Below are 26,079 nucleotides of genomic sequence, written 5' to 3'. Positions count from 1 at the left end.
ATAGAACCCACTTTCATTGAGTTGGTGACGGATGGTGCGAGTTGAAACTGTCATACATTGTCTGAAGGTCAGCTTGAATCTGTTTGGAAGTTGCTCAAGGTGCTTTCTCCACCATTCGAACAATCCTCCGCTGCAATCTTCGAAAAAGTTTTTTCTTGCGGCCACGTCCAGGGAATGTCAAAGCTACAGTGCCATGGGCCTTCTACCTCCTGATAACATTGTGTACGGTGGACACAGGAACATCAAGGTCTCTGGAGATGGACTTGTAGCCTTGAGATTGTCCATGCTTGGCTACAATCTTGTGTCTGACGTCTTCAGACAATTCTCTGGTTTTCTTTCTTTCTCCATGCTCATTGTGGTACACACAGTGACACAAAACAGCAGAACGACTCCTTTTCTCCATTCAAACTGGTTGAATGAGTGATTTTTATATTGCAGGCACCTGCAACTCACCACAGGTGAATTCAATTCCAAAGTAAAGGAGAATCGCCTGCTTTAAATCCAGTTATTACTTACAACTTCTAAAAGGTGCCAATAATATTGTCTAGGCCATTTTAGGATTTCTGTGTGGAATAAGCTAAGATTTCATAATTATTTCAGCTTTTTTTGTTTTGTTCCACTGCAAACCAAAGAAATACACATGTGGATACCATAAGATTTTTTAATTTCAACAATTTTCTGGAAGAAATGGTGTATTAGTTGAAAAAAAAAAAGTGCAAAGGTGCCAATATTTTTGGCCACGACTGTACATACATACATACATACATACATACATACATACATACATACATACATGCATGCTGTATGTATACTGTACATACATACATACAGTCATACATACATACATGTATGAAAAACAAATTCAACAAATTTCAGAAAATTAATTAAAAATACAAAACCAGAATATCTTGGTGGCACTTTTTGGCATGCGTGGTACAAAAGGCAACGGGGTGCTTACCTGCACAGACGAAAGCTATACAGGTTTATCCTTGGATACACCACCATGCAAAGAAGACAAGAAAATGTAACAATAATAATGGTTTAATGAAAATAAATGCAATATGATAAAAAGAATGAAAGGTGAGGTAAAACTAAATCCTACTTGAGGTACCTCCACACGCAGACTCAAAAATAGACAGAGGAATGACAAAATAAAAATAAAACAATGTTCTTGTTTTATCGGCCGGCACTCAGCTTGCCTAACGAGACTTTTAGGACCTTGCTGGTCGTCAAAGCTCGAAGCCCCACAGGCGGGAAGCGCACAAGATGGCCGCTCCTCGGCGCCACGACTGTGAGGTCCTTTTTGAGGGCAGTCCTCCATCGGGTCCCTCAGCCGTCCGGGGAAACACAACACGGACCCACAAACCGCAACCAACACCTCCTCCTCACGATCCCAAAAGTCCACCCAAGCTCTGAAAGTTCTCCTCATGATTGCACACGAAAAAACGTGACTGCCAGCCACAAAAGCCAGAACAAGAGAGAAAGACTGATTCTTCTTCTTTTCTCTTCCTCAAACCTCCGCTCTGATGTCACACTGACCAATCGCCGCTTTCCACTCAATCGCTGCATGGTTGGCTTGACCAATGACAAAACCTCTGGGCGTGGTCCGCCGGTTACGATAGTTTCCACGCCCCTCATCCCACTCTAGGGGTGTGACCTTGTTCCTTAGTCGGTTGGTGGGGCGGGGTTAATTGTCCGAACAGGAATGTTCGGCCCCGTCTGTGATGGTGGTTGTTGGTTCATGGACAGCAGTGATTTAATGGATGTTTTGTATGGCCGGCCTCATAAATATAAAAACATAGGGAAAAAAAATCACAGGGAGCAACCACATGCTGGGAGAACTACACTTCGGCCCTACCTAATTAGCATGTCTTCACCCCCCCTCCTCCCCCTACACAGCTGAATGGATTGTGACGTCGAAGAGTGCCGTTCGTTCTACTTAAATACATAGAGAATGGCTCCTATGCATCCACGTGACCCTACACAGTTCTATTATCTCCACTATGGTATTTCATCACCTACCCCCACAAATGCAACAATACTTTTATAGATATTACCAGCAGATAACCTGGTTTCACCAGGATGTTGCAAGGGAATTCGTTTGAAACAAAGTATCAAATATTTAGGGAGTTTTACAGGAACGCCTTCTGCAGTATAATAGCAGCGACCCATGAAAAATCCGCATCCGCGTCATGTAAAATGTGACTGAGTCCTCAACCTTTTTCTTCAAATCTGCATCCCTTCACCTTCCCTCGCAAGAATTAACACACAGACCGATTAGATCTGTAGCAACCTCGAGCCAAAAAGGAGGGCATCACTATGGTTTACCACTTTCCAGTTTTTCATTCTTTTCGTTCATTTGTTCTCCTAATACCCCCAATTATGGGCTATTAGGACAATATGCAAGGCCGTATGACATCAAGATCTTTCCCTCACCGAAGGCCACATTCACAACCATCGAGTATTGTGTGCGTACTATCACTTCACTTCGGATCACGATTAATAAATAAATAAAAGAAAAAAAACCCCACTTTTGATTCGTACCACCGAGTTTTTCGTCATCTCCAACATGGCATTTACACATCAGTGAGGAGTCTGAGGTTTCGTTTGTAGAGGAATTTGCTCACTTCCAAAACAATTAAGTCTTCTTGGTGAAGTAAAATGGGCAAAAAGAAAAGTTTCTGGGTAAAGTAAATCAACGGAAAGGTAATTTATATGTCGACTTAACTAAATAAATGGTTTGTATGTACAGTAGGGTGGAGCTTAAATTTTTTTTAAAAACTAAACTTTTATTTCTGAAAGTCTTACCCCCTTAATCTGTTCCATATAATATAGAAACACTGTATAAAAAGTTTGAGCACTACATTATTATGTTTAGGGGTAGCTCAAGGGCCTCAAAGATTATGCAAATTATAAAAATTCAACGAATTATGAGTATATCAGACTATATCTTAATTTATTTTAAACAACACACTTGAACACAGTATTTATTTTTGAACACGTTAATAGTGAATTCTTTGTTCAGTTTCTGACAGAGTTCATAGTATCAGTCTGACAATGTCCAGCAAACCCCAAATTTATTATTTTCATGGCATCCCGGACAGTGTACGTTTTCTGCTATCAGGGTACATTCTGCGATGGTCCTCGACAACTTGCAGCAGGAATTGCAGCTGAGTTTCATCGCGGGTTATCAACCCACTGTACTCCTGAATGAGTGCCACTTCACGTTCAGCGTAGTCATTGACAACTTTTAGAGAGTTGACTGTTTCTGCAGCCTGCTTGTAGTCGTCTCTGTCATCCCACAAGTCCGGATCAACCGCGAGAAATCCATCTGGAAGTTCCATCATTCGCAGAAGTTTCATTGACCTTGCTGTGACGAAATCTTCCAAGTTCTTGTCCTTGAATGAATCAAGAGCAACAGTGATTCACTTGGAATGATCCTGATCTTGGTCTTCTTCATTCTTCATGGCACTCACCATCAGTCTCTTGGTTGACGAACTGACCCGACTGTCGAAGAAAGCCAAGCTAACAAGTTCCTGTGACAAGTACCACACGTGATTGGAAAACTTGCGTGATGTTGACATCGAGATGGCTGGATAGATTGATGAGTATTCAAGCAGTGACTTCAGCAGCAGCAGGTCACTGTAAGGAGCACCTGATGCTTGAGGTGCAGAGATCCAGGCTGTCAGGTGGACACGTACTGTGAATACACACACATCACGTAATCCTCTCTTGAGCCTTGAACATCCAGATCTTGAGACAGTATATTACTTTGGACATCCAGCGGGCATGGTGCATTGCTCCGGGTGACATGAATCGCACTCCTCTGGCAGGAGCAGCACCGAGAAAGACAATCACAAGTTCCAAGAATTCTTTATAATCATCTCTCGGCTGACTCTGTTCAAGATGCTTGTTGGCATAATCGATAGTGCCTTGCTTTATGTCTTCCACTAGACTTGCCACATCATCAGCTGCAATCCCTGGTTCATACTTGGCCGTGTCTATGAATCCCCAGTATTCCTGGAAGCGTTTGAAGAGTGGAACCTCGGGAGAAGATTTGGCTCCCAATCCCATACACACTTGGAACACTGCACCAATTATCAATTCCATAATGTGATGCCTGCAAGCTAGTGACAAGAGCTCCTTCTCAAGCTTCTGCTCTAGGAGGACACAGGCACCAGCGATCCGACCAGTGTTTGAGCTGGTCGTGTCAAAACACATAGCTCGGATGCTGTCGGCTATGCCCCAGTCTTCAATGGCTCCAAAGACAGCAGCAGCCTGAGCCTCGCCTGTTCCAGATGGAAGCTTGGCAACTGTGAGTAGCTGAGAAACTCCTTTCCCTGAAACCAATACTGGCAGGCGATCAACCTTCTCTTTTCCAATTCGATCAAGGATCAGTTTGCCGTCCCAGTGAACAACAAGGGGAACGTTACCCTGAAACTCCGCCTTTATATTTGCAGATCTCTGGACTCGGTGTTGTACTCTTTGCCGGCGAATTGAGTCTCTGTTTAGAGCAAGTTCATCAATGTGTTCTGTCCCAAGCTTTTGGCAGTTTCTGCTATAACAAAAACGGCTTTGTGGTCTGACACTTTTGTGCGATCTAGAACGGCTGCGAGTTCTTCAGTAACGACAGTTTTTCGCCCCCTCTTTCTTTTTCCTGTCTGAAATGTGATGCCTCCAGCAGCTCCCTCACTTGCATTGTCCCCAGTTTCCATCTTTTCACTATCTTCTGCTGAGCTGTTTTCAGATTCAGAACCAGATGAAATCAGTTCAGCTGTAGAAGATGCTAACTGTTTCATTTGCTCCATTCACTGTCGCCTGGCAAGCATTTCCTCCTCTCTTATGGACACCGTTTTCTCCTTCGCAGCAAGCTTTACATCTACTCCAGCCAGCGACCCCCTTCTTCCCTTTTCTCGCTGGGCTAACAAGAAATCCTTGTCTTCTTGTAATACTGACGTATTGGTCAGAGCATCAGCATGAGCGACATCAAAAAGGTCTTCAAGCCTGGAAACAAAAGCCGACTCTCTCGCGAGTTGAGTTGGTGACGTTCGCGCTTTGTTCTTTTTCAGAAGACGCCATTCTTCAAATGTCTGCTCAAGCTTGGTTTGGCAGTTTTGATGAGCTCTCATCGGGATTCTAGCTTTCTTCCAAAAGTTAGCTATTTCCGTGATGGTAACATCCGACGATTGTCTTACGGTCTCCTTCAGATCGAGATGGTGATGTAGGAAGAATCCAAGAGCCATACGCAATGATGGCAACTTGCTGCCACTTAATTCAGTCACAGAGTCGCCAAGGAGATACAACTTGGTTTGAGATCTTGTTGCTTTTTCCACAGATGACATTTTCAATCAGATATGAATCTGAAAGAAGTAGAACATAGCATTAAGAAATTAAGAATCAAGAAAATTCAAACAGTTCTATTAATAACTGAGCAGTGAGCACAATGCCTCAAGCAATTACACAAACATACTGCTGCAACAGTGTTGCAGCTGTTGCTTAGTCAGCATAGTCAGTCCATTGAGTCCAAACAGTAAACAAGTCTGAACATGTCTGGAATATAAATTCATGGAAAATTTGCATTATCAATTTATCAGCAAAACAATGGGATTCGGATGATTGGTTGGATAATAGATATGAACCAGTTGAACCACACTGATTATGTTTCTATAATCTGTGATAATATTATACCATGTTTATACACCCATTGTGTCTGTGATTCTCTGCAAAGCCTGTGATAACTTCGTTTTTATTTTCAAATAGTGTTCTGTGATACACCTATGTACAGTGTTTACTTTTAGATACTATGGTGATAAGCGTTCCCAGGTCAGCGCTACATCTCATTTTAGCATTTATTGTCTAGCAGACTCTAGCTCAACGAACATTTTACTCTTTTATTATAACAGATATTGTGTATGTACAATGTACATATTACTACTGTAATTATTTATTTAATGGAGCACAGAGTTTTATAATTTAAAGGTTTTATCTGTGTTCGCAGTAATTAATTTTACCACAATGATTGCATGTTGTGTGTATGATGATAGGAGAGAGTGTCAATTTACTTAGTAGTTAAAATTGGGTTCTTAATTTATCAACAGAATTAATCTATTATCAATAGTATGCGAAATAAAAGGGCGGCCGCAGCTTTGGGGTATCAGAAACTTTACCATCATTGAGCTACCCCTAAATATTGTTCAATTGTGCTCATATCTTGCCTGAATTTTTATTTCATATATAGAAACAAATTGAGAGGGTAAGATCATATTTCAAAAGTTCAAAAATAAGCTCCACCCTGATGTACAGTATATAGTTTATGTTTTGTGTCCCACTGATAGGCCGGATCTGGATCCAGACCTCCAAAATCTAATCAATGTGTTTTTGTCACTTACCCAACTCATCCACCATGCTTTGTCACAATACATCCACCATGCTTTGTCACAATTCATACACCATGTTTTGAGATATTGTGCCATACTGTATATCATTTTTAGCCCCATCTTTCAATGGTGAAGAATCACTTAAAAAAACAAAAAAACAATTCGTATCCAGTTCCAGATCCGGATTTTCAGTCAAATCAAAACAATTCTTCCTCGACACACACCCAACCTGTCCACCAAGTTCCTTCCAACTCCATTCACAACTTTTTGAGATATCCTGTTTACAGACAGACAAAACTACAAACAGAGATAGACAGACAGAGGTGAAAACATAACCTCTGCCCACCAACATTGGCGGAAGTAATAACTAAATATTGTTGCCTGTAAATGTAATAACTCCAATAAAGTAGGATGCGAGTGTTTCATCGATTGTCTCATTGCATAAATGTACAATCATCAGCATTTGTTGCTCTGATCGATATATAATGCATGTTATCTTACTATATTTCACCAAATGTCTGTCTGTCCGTTCGAAGGTACCGTAAAAACTGCTGAACCGATCTCAACGATATTTTGGGTGGATAATCCTGGGATCCCCAGGAGTAAAATAGGCTATTTAGTTTTCCCAATTTCAGCTTTAGTCTCCAGCACTCAGGTTTGGACTCCCGCATAACATTCGCGTTTGCATGACGTCCATTGTGACGTCTTCTTACGTCGAGCAACAGTACCCGCCCTATGGGCGGGGCTTCAATTGGGAGGCCCAAATGAAAAGGCTAAATATTGGAAATTGAAGGCTTTTTTTCTTTTAAACGATTTATATAAACATCCGTTAAATCTCGATCGGTGCAGTCGTTTGTGCGGCACCCGGGAAAATAACGTCATGCGGGAGCAAGTATCAGCAGGATGTGGCAGTGTGGGAGTCCACGTTTGCACCGATCGCTGCACCGTGTGCCGCACAAGCGACTGCACCGATCGCTGCACGGCTGCATCGATCGGATGTGGCATGAAGGAGGATCAGATCTAACAGATCGCTGTCTCCATCGATCTTGCCAAGGCCGTAACACACCTATCGGCTCAAAATCCTTTTAACTGTTGATTTGGTACAGTTAAACGTATCGGGAATTTGGTACACGTATCGGGAGTACATACGACATAGCGATTGTGAACACGATTATCGATCACGATTCACGATCACTATCATCACGATCATAGTGTATCGATCACAATTTGAAACACGATGGAATAATATTTACCGATATAAACAGTGATGTGGCTTTTGTTGAAATTCTAAAGATACAGTTTAGATTTTGATGATTTGCGTGTGATATGATTCAATGGATGTTTATATGAATCGTTTAAAATATAAAAAAAGCCATCAATTTCTGATATTTTGCCATCGCCAAATGCAGATTCGCCACGAACCCACGATCGATGTTTCTATACGTGAACGTACCCGTTTGTTTGCGAACGGGTACGTTTTTCATGGAAGTCCTTCACGAACTTGCTGTCCATGTCTGACGTGCGACTGAAGGTGCTACAGGAATGTGGCATTTATTGGTTTCATGCTTTAGCATTCGCCGTATCTGCATTGCCTGTTTGCTTCTGGCATCCCACCCGTGCGTAGCACAGGTATCTCACTAGTACAATAAATGTGCCTCATTCTATGATGAATATCAAGGGAAAAGGAATAAATGGTGGTGATATTTCTTTCACATTGGAGTTGCACGTGTAGGTTTACTCACAGCCAAAATGTAACTGTGCACAGGCGTATGTGTGTGTGGTGTGTGAGTGTGTGAGTGTGTTTGTGTCATTGGTTGTTATCTCCATTTGTAGTTTCAGGAGGTGGAACAGAGTCCTCCCAGGACCCACAGTATCCACCTCCTCTTTGGTAAAGGATCACGGTTCATGGACCAAGCTGTTCACCTTTTTCATATTTTTGTTCCAATAGTAGGGGAGCTCCCAATATAGTTCGTGACCATTTTCCCGTGATCAAGGTTTGAAGGTTGATTTTGAAAGATAAAAATATATATAAAAAAATAAGCTTGGGTATCTTTTTTTAAAATGCGGGCTAACTCGGCCAGAGGACAAAATCCAAGATGTCCGCCAAAACCGCGAAATCGGGCATATTTCCGCCTACGTGAATGCTACATATACATATTGGGTGTCCATATGTGGGTTTTTCTGGGCCCAGATCTTGCATCTTACATCAGTCAAGTGATATTGTGACTTAAAATGATATTAAATGATTAATGTTGACCAAAATCCAAGATGGCCGCTGCAAAAAACCATGTATTGTATATGTTCATAATTGTGCATACCATAGATTCATCGCTGGCGTCTTATATGACAGGCAAACGAACTTCATTTGGAACAAGGTTGTCTGTTATGATACACGGACTAACCAGAAGCCGGGAACTTGTCGAGTTATTGAAAAAATTCTCAATTGGGATCAGCTACAAAGACGTGCTACATCTCTATGATGCTTGGGCCAAGTACGATATTGAGCAGAACAAAGCATGTCCAGAGGAGCTTGCACTGGGTATGCCAGGGACAGCAGTAATGGACAATGATGACTTTTCTGAGGACACGCTAACTGGCGCGAACACTTCACACCGTACAAATGTTATGTTTGTCCAGCCACTTGATTTGGTTCATGCTCCAGAGGAATCGGCCCCAGAATTAACAATTCCCAAGTCTAAAGAAATGAAGCATCTTTGCATCGATCAGCATAAAGTCCATCCTTACAAGACTGTCCAGCGTGGAGCTCCAAGTATGCGAACAGGTGTTGACATTACTCCTTCAGATACTAAAGTCCAGAGGCAGCGAGGACTCATTCATGCCATGGCACGTCTAGATGAGACTCATACACCACCTGCACCATGCAGTCAAACAGTTGGGGGATTTGCAGGTTTCCAGTCAACAGTTCAGCCGCATGTTGTCAAAAGCAAGCCGTATTACTTCTTGACTTTTCCAAATCCTCCTGGAAAATCTGTAGTGCACGAAATAATGTGCCGGATGGTTGATGCAGCAGGCAAAAAGAACATGCCCTTCATCCAGTTGGTAGGAGATCAACCAGTGTATGCCTTGATAGTGCAAATGAGATACGAACACCCTGATAAATTCAGTGTCGTGTTGCCTTCTATGGGCCCATTTCATATTCACATGTCTTACATTTCTGCCATGAATAAGCGTTTTCACGGGTCTGGCTTGTCTGACATCCTCGTTGCGGCAGATGTTATTGCAGAAGGGTCTGTGGACCAGGCATTACGGGGCAAACACTACAAGAGGAGCATACGATGTCTCCGATTGATGTATGAAACTCTGCTGAGAAGAATCATACAACTGTCACTACAGAATGGGGGAAGCATCTCAGATGAACTTGAAGCTCACTTGACTGTCCTGCGGAATCCTTCCTCAACAGCAGAAGAATGGCAGGAATGTTATGCACTTCTGGAAGCCAACCAAGAGGTTATTTCATTGGTGGCAGATGAGTTCAATAGAATTGAGGAGTCCGGTGGTTCAATGGCAAAGTACTGGATCACATTTATGGAGATGACTGAAATATTGATGATGAATCTGCATGCGTTGAGAATCCAGAACTGGGAACAATTCAAGTCGACATTACGTTTAATGCTACCATGGATCCAGATTTATGACAACGATAAATATGGACGGTGGTTGGTTGAGTATTGGCTGGAAATGGAATCCCTCCCAGAGGATGTAGCACAATACATGCGAGATGGCTTATTTGCTCAATCCATGTCGGGAAAGCCTTACTCATGTTTGCCATTGGATCTCTGGATCGAGATGACAATGAACAAGGGTTCAAAGATGAAAGCTGGCTGGCTCAAAATTTTGAAGAACGAAAAGATGCTGCTGTCACATTCCCGAAATGCTAACAATGTTAATAGAGTCCGATCCTCACTGCATGATCTTGCCAGCACATCAGAATCAAAACGACATCACAGTGAAAATGCTCCCACTCGCATGAAGGAAGACGAACAAGCTGTACAAGATATTAACAACTGCATCACTGAATTCGGCTGTGACCCTTTCAATGAAGAAAACAAGGTCTTGAAGTCACTACAGTCTGGAATGGTAGCTTCTGATGACCTCATTCAAGATTTTGAATCGGTCCACACCGATGGCGAGAAATGCTTGAAGGCATTCTGTGAAGACAGAATGTTCAGCAGCAACAAACCTTTCCATGCAACCATTCACAGGAATTTGAGACGGAACTTCAGCAACCCACCTTCAGTCAAGACTGGCGAGCGCATCATGAAGTCAGACGCAATGGAGAACAGAGCGATGGCAGCAGTTGTCTCACTTGCTGAAAATGACACCGAAAATTTCACCTTGTCAGAGATAATGTCGTACCGAGTCACAGATGAATGTCTGCCAATATTCAATATCAACGGCACCATGAAAAAAGTGCAAAAATCTAAGTTGGTAGAAAAATTCAAGCTACATGCGTTGGAACCAACACCAGACAAGTACACGGCGATCCTGGACATGGGATTTATATGGCGTTTGTCTACGCCATCGGTAGAAGACAGGGAAAAGGCTGATGGAATTTCCTACACCTGGGGAGACTACGCATCGAAGGTGTTCGCCGTCATTATGAGCAGACATAAATATGCATCACAAGTTGTGTTTGTCAATGACAGATATGATGTTTCCCTGACCGTCAAGGATAGCGAACGCAAGCTTCGAAAAAGCACTTCTGGATTTTCAGATGGCTCCAAGAATGTATTTTTCAAGCAGTCGGACAAATTCCCATCTGCCAAAGGATTTCAAGACTTCTTCCACAATGCAACAAACAAGCAGCACCTACAGATCTTTCTCAGAAACGAGTTCAGCGTGTTGTACCGAAACTATTCTAACACTGAATTTGTCTACTGCGTTGGGCCCACATGTGTCAATCTATCGACAGGTTTGCCTGTTACAGACTTCCAGTGTGAACAGTTAGAAGCAGACACATGCATGTTCTTCATCTACTCACAAATACGTAAAGCTGGAATAGAAACACCTGTTATCATCGACGCAGAAGATACGGACGTGCTTGTATTGGCATCGTATGTTGCTCATAGAACTGAAGGGGTGCTCGCAATGAAGTACAAAAAGCAGTTCATAGATTGTACAGCTTTCTGCCCGAAGGAAATAGCAGATATCATAGTTCCTCTTCACGTCCACAGCGGCTCAGACACAACAGCAGCATTCTTTGGACATGGGAAGAAAACCATCTTCGACATATCATCCACTTCACCTGAAGCTAGAGCGTTCCTCAGTGAAGTAGGGAAACACCTACCGGTCCCTCAGCAGGTGCTTGATCATATGACGCTGTACACCATACGGTACATATACAAGGACAAACAAAGTACCACTCTGTGTGATGCTCGGGCCAGGAAGTGGCGACAAATGAAAAGGAAATCAATACTGCGGCTTCCACCAGACAAAGAATCCCACGATTTGAAAGTCAAGAGAGTGAACTATCAAACCTACGTGTTGCTCAACTACGAAAAACCTGATGCGCCACCGTCTCCTTTATCTCATGGCTGGCATCTCGAGGAAGGCATGTGTCTTCCATTGAGGTACATTCACCCAGCACTCCCAGAAAAACTAACTCAGGCTTTGGAAAGCAGCCCAACTATGGATGATCCAGTCGAGTCTGGGTCCGAGACGGACGATTCGGACAGTGAATAACAATTTCAATCTATCCAACACAAACAAACTGTTATAACAACTATTGTCATTTTCAACCCTACCGTATATGCTACTTGTGCAATGTGTATCACTGCTTGTAAATGTAATGTCATGTCACTGTAAATATAATAAAACAAAATAGAGAAAGATAAATTCTTTCTTACTGATTGCAAATGAAAACCTTGAACATTGTGTCAAATAAAAGACGTTGCAATAGATACAATGTACAGTAGCCATAACTGCTTATCTAACGGGCGAGAGGCAGCCATCTATTTTTTTTTTTTTTTTTTTTTTTTTTTGTATACAAGATCGAGGCTCGTGAAAGAGCGAACATTAATCACACAGAAAGACAAACCGACACATAAAACATATAACATAGGGAGCGGTTGACAAGATGGGGAGAGAGGGGGAAGGACACAAACACAACATTTGAGAGCAGGGACCGAGAGACATGGAGACATCGAGAGATCTGAGAGAGGGCGAGGGCTTTGGGGGGGGGGGGGGGCGTGGGAAGGGGGCAGTGGGAGAGGTATAAAACATATGGACACTGCCAGGACTTCCAGGAAAGAAGTTGGAATTTCAAACAAGGTGGATCTGGGGTGAATTAGCGGGGGTAGAAAAGATCAAGGTTTTGGATGGGGGAAGATAAGAGATGGTGGTGAACAGCTGTTTTAAAGACCTGGAGGGAGGAGTGGGATTGAAGGGAGTGAGGGAGTTTGTTCCAGAGGCGGGAGAAAAGAGGAATGAAAGAGTGAAGGTGAGCGGAGAGCCGAGATTTCGGCAGTTTAACCATCAGAGGGTTGCTGGCAGATCTTGTGCGACCTGTAGGAATATTTGGGGGACAGAGCACAGAGAGAGCTGGGGGTGCAAGGCCGGAGAGGAGTCGGTAGAAGACAGAAAGACCACCTACCTGCCTGCGGTGAGTGAGTGAAAGGCCCTCAGAGATAGCTTCATCGCGGGAGATTCCAATAATTCTGAAAGCTTTGGTTTCAACAGCGTGAAGCCGAGCTAGGTGTGAGGCAGGAGCACCGGCCCATAGGGGAGAACAGTATTCCATTGAGCTGCAGATGAAAGCCTTGTATGTGGTGAGGAGCTCAGGTGTGCCGAGGAAGGACTTCGCACGACGGAGGATGCCCAGTCGGCGACTGGCTTTGGAGGCCAGCTTGGAAATGTGGTTTTCCCAAGAAAGATCATGGCAGATAGTGAGACCCAAAATCTTGAGCGACAGAACTTCTTGGAGAGGATTGTTGAGAAAGTAGATGGGAGGGTTGTCCAGTCGAGTCAAGTCGTCCAGTCGATTAACTTCTTTAATCTTGGTTCGTTACCTGCTCAAAAAGTCATTCATAGTAACAGTAAGGTTATAAATGAAAACACTAGTCATGTAAAACTGTATTTAGACGCCAGCGATGAATCTATGGTATGCACAATTATGAACATATACAATACATGGTTTTTTGCAGCGGCCATCTTGGATTTTGGTCAACATTAATCATTTAATATCATTTTAAGTCACAATATCACTTGACTGATGTAAGATGCAAGATCTGGGCCCAGAAAAACCCACATATGGACACCCAATATGTATATGTAGCATTCACGTAGGCGGTAATATGCCCGATTTCGCGGTTTTGGCGGACATCTTGGATTTTGTCCTCTGGCCGAGTTAGCCCGCATTTTAAAAAAAGATACCCAAGCTTATTTTTTTATATATATTTTTATCTTTCAAAATCAACCTTCAAACCTTGATCACGGGAAAATGGTCACGAACTCTATTGGGAGCTCCCCTACTACAAGGGATCTTTTCAGGATCGTCACCGAACCCTGGATTGCCTCCAGTTGTAGTTCATTTGTGGTAATATTCCTGGGGATGGTTTTCAAAATCTCAGTGAGGTTTTTCTTTATCATTGCTGTTGCTCCAATTATCACTGGTACAATTTCGATGCTCTTCAGCTTCCAAGATCTCTTGACCTCATTTTTGAGGTCCGGGCATTTGGTCATTTTCTTGATTTCTGCGTTGTTTAGGCCAAAATCGCTGGGCACATATATCTCAATCATCAATGACCCCTCTCCCTCCCACACTTCTCCCTGCTCTCAAATGTTGTGTTTGTGTGCTTCCCCTTCTCTCCCCATCTCGTCTTCCGCTCCCTCTTTTTATATATTTTGTTTGTCTGGTTGATTTGTTTGTGAAATAAATGTTAGCTCTTTCACGAGCCTCGATTCAGTATACAAAGAAAAAAAAAAAAAAAAATGCTGTCTTTTCCTTTTTGTTCCTGAGTACAATGTCCAGACGCAATGCTTTGTTTTCTGTGTTCACGCTCGATGGAATCATCAGGCTGTACGTGAGCGTGTGTGTGTGTGTGTTTGTGCGTGTGTGTGCATGTGTGTGCACGTGTGTGCACGTGTGTGCACGTGTGTGCACGTGTGTGTACGTGTGTGTACGTGTGTGTGCGTGCGTGTACGTGCGTGTACATGTGCGTATGTGTGTATGTTAACTCAAGTGGGTTCCTCAATCATCCTACAGGTAATGTGCTCGTCTGTTTGAAACAAAACAAATGGATTATAGGATTGTCGTGCAATGGTTCAATGCAGTTATTCATGGAAGGGCACTTAAGTGAACAAATCAATTTATGTCGCGCAACAAACGGTCCGACCATTACAATTTAACTTGAAAGATCATTGCTCCTGAAAACCAAGCATAAAAGCATGACAATGAATCAATAACGTGTCTTGGGTAAATTGAGCCTCACTCTCAAATCCAGCATTAACCAACAACCATTATTACTCCCACCGTTGTCAACCCTTGCGACGTTGGCAAAATGAGTACCAGCTTACTGGAAACAGGGGCACTGCGTCAGTGGCACAGCCGCACCCCCAGAAAGTGATGCAGCCAAGCAGTCACAGGCTGCAGAAGAAGGACCTCCTTAAATGGAGGGGGGGGGGGGAGGGGGGGGAGGGGGGGGAGGCAGGGAAAAAAAAAAGAAAAAAAAAAAGGGAAATTAGGTCAATCGCCAATTCTTTAAACCACATTCGTGCTGATTGTACCCCCAACGAAAGACGGGGGCCCATCCCATCAGCCCATATGGTCCAAATCCCTCCCTGCTGCCCAGAATCAAGACAGGTCAAAACCCCATGGACCCTCCCTCTTATCTTCCACAAAATCACTCAAATCACGACACATCACAATCATACATCCACAACAAAAAGTCCCTCCCACTCTATTTGGGAGTGACCTTCTTCCGGCAGTTCTCCCCTTTCACTTCATTTTAGCTGGAGACAGAAGCGAACCCAGTGCCCACCATAATATGCATTTGCCCAACATGTATAACTCGCATCACCAGCTCCAGGGTTAGAGGAAGTTCCGTCCGCTGCAGAAGATGCGGTGAACGGTTCCGTCTGGCCTGTACTGCCCTCAGTAAACTATCGGACTACACATATACAACATGGACCTGCAGCACAGCTTTTGGCTGAATCCAAGCTCAGACACAAATAATGACACACCTACACAGGTCCCAAACACATTACCACCATCATCATCATTACTTCCACCCCATTCCACCACCACCACAAAGCACACGTGGTGGGCCACGTGAAAAGGGGGCTTATGGGTGTTCCTTGGGTAAACTGACTTTTCATCGTTTTCTGACCACCCGTAAGCCCCCCTTTTTACGTGGCGCGCCACAGAAAAATCTTGTATCTTGCCCATGTCATATATAACCTTAATAATTAATATCCTCCAATACAATATAGACTGCCTCATCAGCAAGGCCATGCAACTTCACCTCTTCATTCTAACAAACAACATTCACATAGCCAATTATACAAGAAACCAAATTACACCAGAAAGAGCAAAACACCGACCATTCCGAACTATACACCGATACGCATAGGCAGACTGCTGGAGGTGGAAGCTTCATCACATACAAAAGTCAATTAGATACACAGACATCACTCAATGCACAAAAGCAGAAATTTTCTACCACCAAACACACACAAACTTAAACCTTTCGAAACTAAAATGATCAACGAACACAAGAACGTCGTAAACATTTACACACCATCAGACATCCCCACTATAACAACCAATTATTCACAACTACAGAACCTCTGCTCCCTCCCAATTCGAGCAATATCGTCGGAGAAGACTTCAACGACAATGGCACGGCCTGGTAAACAATCATCAGCCAAACATCAGAGCCCAAATTATTGCCACAAAAGTGAATTCGTTATTCATATTCATACTTGATGATCCACACCCACACACACATATGCACACCAATAACTCATAACCAGACATTACATTTTATTCTCCATCACTTTCCACCACATCCATATGAAAAACATTACAACGACTTCCTCCAGATCACCAACCTATAATCCTGGTGTTGGCTTGAGATCTTAGGGTCTTGAGTTCGAACCCCTGTCGTGCTGTTGAAATAACACCAGGTGGGTTGACTCAGCCTGTCATCCTGCCGACGTTGGCTAACTGGTAACAGAAGAGGCACAGCCGTGGTTCCAGAAAATGATGCAACCAGCAGCCACAGGCTGCATACGGAACAACAACCAACATATCATCACCAAGAGTTTTAACTCAACACCAACAACGTCAACATCGACCTCCACATCAAGCAGTTAAATACGATCATCACAACCACAGCTGCCAAATACATTCCAAAAGGCAATATCGAATATGCAACCCCAACTACATGCCAGAAATCACAAACCTCAGCAGACAAGACAACATAGAACAACACACCAACACCCAAAACACGACATAATAAAAATGATTCAAACACTAAACACAGAAACCAACAACAAAATATTCATGAAAAAAGGAAACCAAAATACTTGTATGTCACTTTGACCATATCCATGTCATTCTTGTGGTCAAGTCAGTCTTTTGTGGCATGACACTCGTCACTAGCTTTGGTAGTGGGGGAAGGTGACTGGGACACCCTGCCAGGACTAAAAACAACAACTGACAAAGGGCGGATGACCTCCCTTAGGGGGCCAACAACCATCCAGTACGAAGATGGTGTCTCCTAAAAACACCCAATGGGGTAGGAAAATTTAATTTTTCTGCCTGGCCTAGTTACCCCTTCCTGCACAGTGGTCATGTGAAGAGGTTTCCTTGTTTCAGGATTAGGTGAAGGTTCAGCCAGTTTTTCCTCGTTTTCTTTGTAGCCGTTCACATTTAGTGGCTTGTTTAAGGGGCAATGAAATAATATGAATAAAATAATAAAATAATTTCAACAATGAAATAATAAAATACATTCTCAGATCACATCACAAACATGAAACTAGAGAGTTCAGAGAACACCTTACCCCATGCAGTCTTGAGAAAAAAAGGCATGGGCAGGTCTGTGAGAAGCAAATTTGATTGGTCGAGATAATGCAAAAAGCTGTAATATCTTGCCCATGTACTGCTAAACATAAGGTATTTGAAAGTGACAAAAATGTGAATTGTGTTCATTCCACAGTGTTCAAGTGTATAATGAAATTGAAATAAAATAAAGATTTTAAAGGTTGGTGGAAAAAAAATTCAGACATATACCGTTGTTGATGCAGCTTCTCTTACACCACCTTATTTAACACATCACATTAGTTATTCATGCCTGTTGTTTGTGTCCTTTATAACGTCACCAAAAACAGTACGTTTCCTGTCTGGAATGATTTTCAATTTTTATTGACAAATTATTATTTATTTTTATTGACAGATAGTTTTAAAAAAACTATCTCGCTCATCTCTGCGTATGCGCGATCGGGCCAAATCCAGAGCCAAAGTACTGCTAAACTGAAGATTTATTTTCCGATTTATGTTCTGACGTGTTCAAAATATAGCATTCAACTGAAATGAAATTGTTCCTCGATTATAAACTGACGTTTGCAGATAGACAGACCAAATTTAACCAATTGATGAACCCCACTTTCCATTTCACATGCGCAGGGTAAAGATCTTGGAAGCTGAAGACCGCCAAAATGGTACCAATGATTAATTGGAGCAGTGGGAATGATGAAGAACGTATGGCGATCATAAAAACCATCCCTGGGAATATTACTACAAACGAACTGTAGTTGGAAGCTGTCTGGGGCTTAGTGACGATCCTGAAAGGAGACCTCAGAACAAAACTTGAGAACAAGAAAACTCGACAGCTTAATATTAGATGTACCGGAAAATAATGTCGTTTTTCAAAGAGGACTACAAAGCTTTAAAAAACGACATTACTTTCCGTTACACCTAATAAATGGATCATGATGCCTTATTCAAACGGAGGTGGATTATTCGAGCCCTGGGAGGACTCCGTTCCATTGTCTCAAACTCGAATATGGAGATAACAACCAACGATATGCCAATAAATATAAAACACACACACACATGCAGAGATGCACCTTTCAGCAAGCAGAAACAGCATGCAACTAGAATCCGGGCACTCGGTAGAGCGCATACCTTCGCCGCAGCTACTGTTCTGTACTTGGCATGGGAGTGTATGCGATGTGAAACTTTATGTGAAATGCGATCGATTTTTAAAAATCAGAATTTGAGCAAATCTGTTTCATTCGTCTGTTAATATGCCTCCCCGATTGACAAATCTGCAATTTGAATTTCATTTGAGGTTGAAATGATTGCGGGAGATCGCGTTATAGTGATGACGTCTTGGATGGACATCCTCTTCTTCAGTCGCTCATAACTTTGAGTGAAATACGATCGAGTTAAAAATAGTCAGAATTTGAGCAAATCTGTTTCATTCGTTTGTTAATATGCCTCATCTCTTGACAAATCTGCAATTATAATTTTTTTTGAGGTTGAAATGATCGCGGGAGATCGCGTTATAGTGATGACGTCCTGGATGGACATCTTCTTCTTCAGTCGCTCATAACTTTGAGTGAAATACGATCGAGTTAAAAATAGTCAGAATTTGAGCAAATCTGTTTCCCAAAATCTAATCAAATGTGTCCCGTATAATAACCAATCATCCCACCAAATTTCATGCAATTCGGTTGAATACTTTTTGAGTTATGCGATTAACATACACACACACAGACATACAAATAAATACACAGCGATCAAAACATAACCTTCCGCTTTTGCGAAGGTAATTATCAATCTTCAAATATCATTGGCGATGCAAGAAAGTGTCACCATGGACATCATAGGCATCCCGTTCTGAAGAGTATGCAATGCTACACAGGAGAGTTGCAAGGTAGTGTGGAGCATTCAAAAGTAGCAAAACAATGCAAGATGAGCACAACCATACTGGACAACAATGATCTACAGGGTGGGCCATTTATCTATTCCCGGTTTTGAACCCCTGTAATTTTGTTGCTAATAAACAAAATGTTTACCGAATAGAGGTACATATTTTGACATTTTTGTGGATTTTTTAAAATTTAATTCAGAGGTGTATAAAATTAGTTATATGCAATATAAAGAACAATAAAAACAATATGCCCTGGCTCCCTCATTCCCAGATTGCACCTCATACAATTTATTGTGGGGTTTTATTAAAAGGCAAGGTTTACGCAACACAACCAAGTGAACAAGCGCATTCAAGCAGCTTTTGGAGAAATTACGGTTGGAATGCGACAGAAAATGGTCTTGGAGTATCGCGAAAGGATGCACACTGCTTGAAAATGATGGAAATCACGTCGAAATTCATAACAAATTTTGGATACTTAGAATCAAATCGAATTTTTGCCACAAAAACTTAATACGTATCTATAATCAAAAATATTTTATTCGAATTCATTTCTTTGCAACAGAATTGGTGGTTCAAAACCAGGAACATATAAATGGCACACCCAGCTGGTACATGAGCTCCGAGTCGTATCCACTGTTCAATGTTCACATGTTGAAACTTGAACACAATGTTCAACATTCAACATCCACTGCAATTGGATCACAGCTAGACTTTGTGCAGAGCTTGCTGTAGAAGTTGGCATTTGTGAAACGTTCATCCATACGGAGGACTGCAGCCAGATCACGATGGCAATCCAGCTAGCTGCACAGCAATGGGAGGTAATAAAATACCCGACATACGAGCGTGACATATCTGAGCTCTTCATCTCAAAATACAAGCGTTACGCCTCGGTGAAGTGATGCAAGTTGACAAAGTGGAAGACGCAAGGCGGCCATCTTGGATATTGACCGCGACCCAATTTTCAATGGCGTTCTCCCTTATGCATAGATACACCCACACACCAGATTAGAAGTTAGTAGTTCGTTTATTTTTCAAGATATTTCGCTCACAAGGTTCAGACATATACATGGTGGCGGCCATCTTGGATTTTGACGTGGCGACCCAATTTTCAATAGCGTTCTTCCTTATGCCTAGTAGGGTGCATCAAACGCCCTTAGGTTCTTGGATTTTAATGTCTATTCTCTCAAATGTTACACTTGTTGGTAGAAGTATGTATGCAAAAAATAAATGAAATCAGAGGTGGTCCTGGGTGGCCACCGGCCACTTTTATATATTTAGGGCCATTTTCGGGGCCGCACTATGTAAAAATGTTTGATTTTGTTATTTTACACCCAAACCTAGTCATGTTTGGTATCAAATTGAAGGTCTTGATGAGAGGAATACAAATATAACAATTTTATGCAAAAAACGATGGTTTGATAATTAGTTTGTATTTTTACATGAATGAAATCGGAGGTCTAATCGTGGGTCCCATACTAGTAGTCTAATAATATCCTTTATTTTCTTTCAGATGGCAGATAAGAAGACCAGATTAGCAAGTGCCATTTTTGGTCTTGGCAATGCTTTTACAGAAGCAGATGGTACATTGACAGGAGTCCGCCTCCCAACTTGCCGGCAGGTTCTTCGATGCGTGATGTGGTACATCCAGAAAGAAATATGTGAAGGCAAACAAACTCAGCCACTGAAATGGAAATCTGCCAGCATCGTCCTTATCCAGCTGAAAAAATTCTACACTAAAGCAAATATTCCTATGCTTTCAGACCATCAATGCTGCAAACTAATACTTGACCTTCTTAATGACAATAACAAATTGCGTCAAATACCTGTTTCTCGCCGAGAATCTCCAAGCACTTTGGCTAAGTTGCAAACCATGAATGAACGTCTTGATAAGACCTTTGGTGTATGGACAAAAGATGCAATGACAAACATTAAGAATGAGGAAGATAGAGTATTTTTAGAGTCAATGAAATCTGACAGAGTAGCCTCATTTGGTGGTGTTGACAAGAAGAAAGTTGATAAAGATCATAGAAAAGAAAAACGCCTCTTAGCGGAAGCTTCAAGACGAGAACGTCATGAATCATCCAGTGTACAAGAGATGACAATTAGTTCTGTATGCTCTGATGATAGTGACTCTGCAGATAGCTTGGAAGAAACTGAAGAAGAGGCGATTCCAGAGTTTCAAAGGAAGCGTAGTCACCACAGATCAACATATGCAGGTACATCTGCCTTTATTCCTCATGATATTCTGAAAAGACATTCAGTTGTGTCTGTTGCTACTCGACTAAACATAACTCCTGTTCAACAGGTTGCGCTCACCAAAGCTGTAATTCAAGAGGCAGGAGGTGATCCACGTCGTGTGGCCAAGTCGTACTCAACTGCTGATAAGGCTCGACGATCAATAACAAGTGCTATCGCCAAAGATATTCAAGAAAATTGGATCGCCCCAACAGCTGCAACACTTCACTGGGATGGCAAGCAGATACCAACGCTCACAAACAAGAATGTCAAGGAAGAAAGATTGCCAGTGTTGGTTGGGAATGCCACTGATGTAAAGCTACTGGGGGTGGCTAGATTAGATATCCTCCTGGAAGTGATAGGTCATCAGGTGACATCATTGCCAAGCACACTTACACGTATCTACATTCATGGAAGTGCAAACAATCAGTTGTCAACTTATGTTTTGACACAACAGCATCAAACACTGGACACGTTACAGCTGCCTGTGTTACCATTCAATCAAAACTGGACCGTGCTCTTCTGTGGTGTGCATGTCGCCATCATGTTGGAGAGGTAATCCTGGATCATGTGTTTGACGTTCTCAAAATTGAGGCATCAAAGTCTCCAGAAGTATCTTTGTTCCAAAAATTCCAGAAGAATTGGGAACGCATATCGCATGCAAAGAATGAAAGTTTAACCAAAATTGACATTTCCATGTACAATGACTATGCACAACAGCTGCTTTTATCCTGCAAAAACAAGGTTTTAAGCACAATCCGCACAAGCGCTTCATACTGTAGGGAAGACTACAAGGAAATGGCACAACTCTGCCAGGTAGTCCTCAATGATGATGTCACAAAACAAGGAACACTCCACAGACCAGGGGCCATGCATAAAGCAAGGTGGATGTCAAAGATTCTTTATTCCATCAAAATATGCCTACTTGAAGAGCAAATTTCTCTACTACCTCGAGGAACTGTAACAACACAACATCAACAGAAAAAACTGAAGGAGTTTGTTGTTTTTGTTGTTTATATTTATTGTGATTGGTGGCTCATATGTCAGTCTGCTTCAAATGCCCCATGGTTTGATTTGTGCTTTTACAAGACTCTGCTCAACTATAAAGCTGTCAACTCAACCATTTCAGTCAGCGCTGTGAAAGCCTTTGATAGACATTTGTGGTATTTAACCCCAGAACTGGTTGTTTTGGCACTGTTCAGCAATGCAATTCCTCAAAAGGATCGTCGTGCCCTTGCAGATGTGTTACTGGCCATACAACCAGATGAAATGCCAAGCACTCCAAAACACCGCTACGGTTCTGGATATGGCAAACCGTCATTTCCAAAAATTACAGAAGCGACAACCCTGGCTGATCTTGTGAACGAGGACTCGTGGTTTACAGTAAACCTTCTTCACCTAGATATGACCTTCCTAACAGAGGATGTTGACACTTGGCAGAACAATGAGCACTTCAAGGCAGCCAAGTCCATTGTGGATGGGCTTAATGTTGTGAATGACCCTGCGGAGAGAGCAGTAAAGCTCGCAACTGATTTTGTCTCAACTGCAAGAAGAGAAGACCACTTCCAAAATCTTCTTCAAGTGGTTGAATGTGACCGCAAAGCGAGGCCAAATTTGCGGAAACGAGCAAAGTTGGAGTAGTGACATTGGCGTTGTGCTTAATACATTTTCAAACTTTTAATCAATGAAAGTACAATACTACAACACTGTACTACAACTTTGTAATATGAAGAACGATTTTGGTTAATTTTACATTGACATGTAAGGTTGTTTTAACTGTTTGATATTAGGCATTTAGTAAAAGTAGGACTTTACTTTTGTATATAGGTATAATGGTTAATTTTACATTATCTTGTAGTTAATTTTACATTATCTTGTAAAGTAGTTTAGCTGTGGCCCTAAATGGCCCTAAATATATAAAAGTGGCCGATGGCCACCCAGGACCACCTCTGATTTCATCTATTTTTTGCATACATACTTCTACCAACAAGTGTAACATTTGAGGGAATAGACATTAAAATACAACAACTTTTTGAAAATCATGGGGCGTTTGATGCACCCTAATGCCTAGATACACCCACACGCCAGATTAGACGTTGGTACTTCGCTTATTTTTCAAGATATTCCGCTCACAAGGTTCAGACATACATGGCGGCGGCCATCTTGGATTTTGACGTGGCGATCCAATTTTCAATAGCGTTCTTCCTTATGCCTAGATACACCCACACACCAGATTATAAGTTGGTACTTCGCTTATTTTTCAAGATATTCCGCTCACAAGGTTCAGACATACATGGCGTCAGACATACATGGCGTCAGACATACATGGCGGCGGCCATCTTGGATTTTGACGTGGGTTGCACCCACACACCAAATTCGAATTCGGTCCTTCGCTTATGCACGCATGTACGTACGTACGCACGCCCGCTCGGACGGACACACGGACGGAGGGGAAAACCATAGTCCCCCTTTCGCTCCACGGTGCGACGGGGGACAAAAATGCAGACCAAATTATGCGCTCAGCATGGGAGAAAGGCACCTGCTTCATTCATTTATACAGCTTAAAAGATACATTATTAACATTAATATTTATTTTCACACATTTCCCCAATTCCAGCACATTAAGTTGTACAAATATAACAAGAGTAGTGGGGTCACACACGCGGGAGAGTGGGTCACCGTGGGAATCCCACGGGCATGGACGATTGGACGTGTGTAACATTTGGACATCTTCATGTAGATGCTGCACATTCGGTTTTACAAAATGGTTACTGGCAATTTATCAGATCCACAAATGATGTAATCTACACAATATATTTACTTCTGATAACATGTGAATGCATGTGCAAGCACATGGGAAATACAGTTTGAAATGTGTAATTACATCTCATGTAAAATGTGACTTCAAGAGCTCAAATCCTCTCCCTCCCCGCCCCCATCCTCCCACATCACGCGCACTGCACCGGGGAGTGGGTCACACACGGGGGAGAGTGGGGGTCGCTTTACTCCTCCCCCCTCATTCCTTTCCAACTCCTCCTCACTCCTCTCCACCTCCCCCAGTCTCCTCACTCCTCTCCACCTCCCCCAGTCTCCTCTCCCCCTCCCCTCACTCCGGAAGTTGTTCCAATCGAGCAGGTACGGCAAATATTATAGGTAATTTAACTTTTCTCTTGGAGCAACACAGTGTAAATTCACCCCTTTGTCCTGTTCATTCATTCGTGAAATGTTTCGCAGAACAGTACACGCATGGTGACATCATCAGACTCAGCCCATAATGATGATGTTCAACAATATTATCCGATACTTCATCTGGATTCATTACAGCTGCTCTTGTATAGGTTTGCTGAGCACACATTACCTTCCAATGTCTGTTGCTGAGCATCCCGTGCAAGTTTTTGTTAACGTTCATTGGCGGTCTCATTCTGTTCCCTCATTATTGTATTCATTTTGGAGATGGCATTTACAAACGCGAGTGGCGACACGTAAACGATGCTCCGCCCTTCTCCCCACGTGCAGAGTACCTCTTTGCAACTTTTTATTGTGACTACGTCTAAAGAATGAAACATTCCGACGATATAAAGAATACAGCTCAAATGGAAAAGTCCCTGAGAAAAAAAGTCTTATGGGCGGTGTATAAGAACATTACATTGCACCTTTCTGTCCCGCGAAAACCAAAGTTAGTCTTTTTGTTACAGCATACAAAATGACATTTTTTTCAATTAAAGATTTCAAATAAACTTCTATAAGTGTACGTGGACATAACTTATAAAATAAGAACAAAAAAAAAATCTTGCCAATTTCCCGTCTGTGTTTATTTATTGATTTTACATATGTGAATTACATGTCCATGCACACCTGAAATGGAGTTTATTTATTAATTCTGGATGTGAACAGGATACAGCCTTGAAAACTCGTGCGAAAAAAAAAAATACATCGATGGAATGAATGGAGTGTTTAAACAGATGACCTTTACTTCCGCTTAATAATGATGAATGAAATAAGAACGAAGAAATATGTCGGCAATTTCCCGTCTATGGCGATACGTGAACGAAGCTCTGCCCCTCTCCCCACATTGTTGACCTTTTTGTGACGAGTCATAAAATGGAAAAGTCCACCGCGAATTTTTAATAAATCTCTGCATTTTCCCGTCTTATTTTAGGCGGTGTATCATGTACCGTGCAGCGAATTTCTAAAATGTCTCAGCAGTTTCCCGTGTGTGCATGAATTTTCTCAAGTATTGCTGAAACCAAGTCTAAAACCATCGATAAAAATGAAATCAGATGGTGAATTAGAGTTGAGATCAAGCCGTGAGAGAGTCTCAATGGTCTTTATATTACAGGCCTTTGAAAATGCATTTTGTTCTATAAACGGTAACTTTCATCGAAGTTTTGTTTCAACCGAGTGTAAAACCATGTTACCAACTGTGAAAAATGAAATGAGATAGCGAATTAGAGTTGAAATAAAACTGTGAGAGAGAGCAAGACACCACGGGCCTAACAAAAGAGGCCTCAAAGCTATGCGAGTAAACAAAATGGTGGATATATGCATAAGCCCCTCCCAGACCAGGT

At 42.1% G+C, this 26,079-nt stretch overlaps 1 protein-coding gene across 1 annotated transcript in view; it reads right to left on the bottom strand.

Moving 5' to 3' along the window:
• The window catches only part of LOC144889086 (ubiquitin carboxyl-terminal hydrolase 53-like), a gene marked incomplete at its 3' end in the record, with an annotated part of 156,213 nt that overhangs the window by 74,152 nt on the left and 55,982 nt on the right, over positions 1–26,079 (bottom strand). The window contains exon 2 of the mRNA XM_078768946.1: positions 16,449–16,622. The remainder of the gene's footprint in view (positions 1–16,448; positions 16,623–26,079) is intronic.

Source organism: Myxine glutinosa, unplaced genomic scaffold, assembly GCF_964187855.1.
Source record: "Myxine glutinosa unplaced genomic scaffold, kmMyxGlut1.1 SCAFFOLD_735, whole genome shotgun sequence".
In the NCBI taxonomy this organism is placed as follows: Eukaryota; Metazoa; Chordata; class Myxini; order Myxiniformes; family Myxinidae; genus Myxine; species Myxine glutinosa.
Note: the sequence above shows the minus strand (reverse complement) of the source record. Positions and strands in the feature narration are given on the sequence as shown.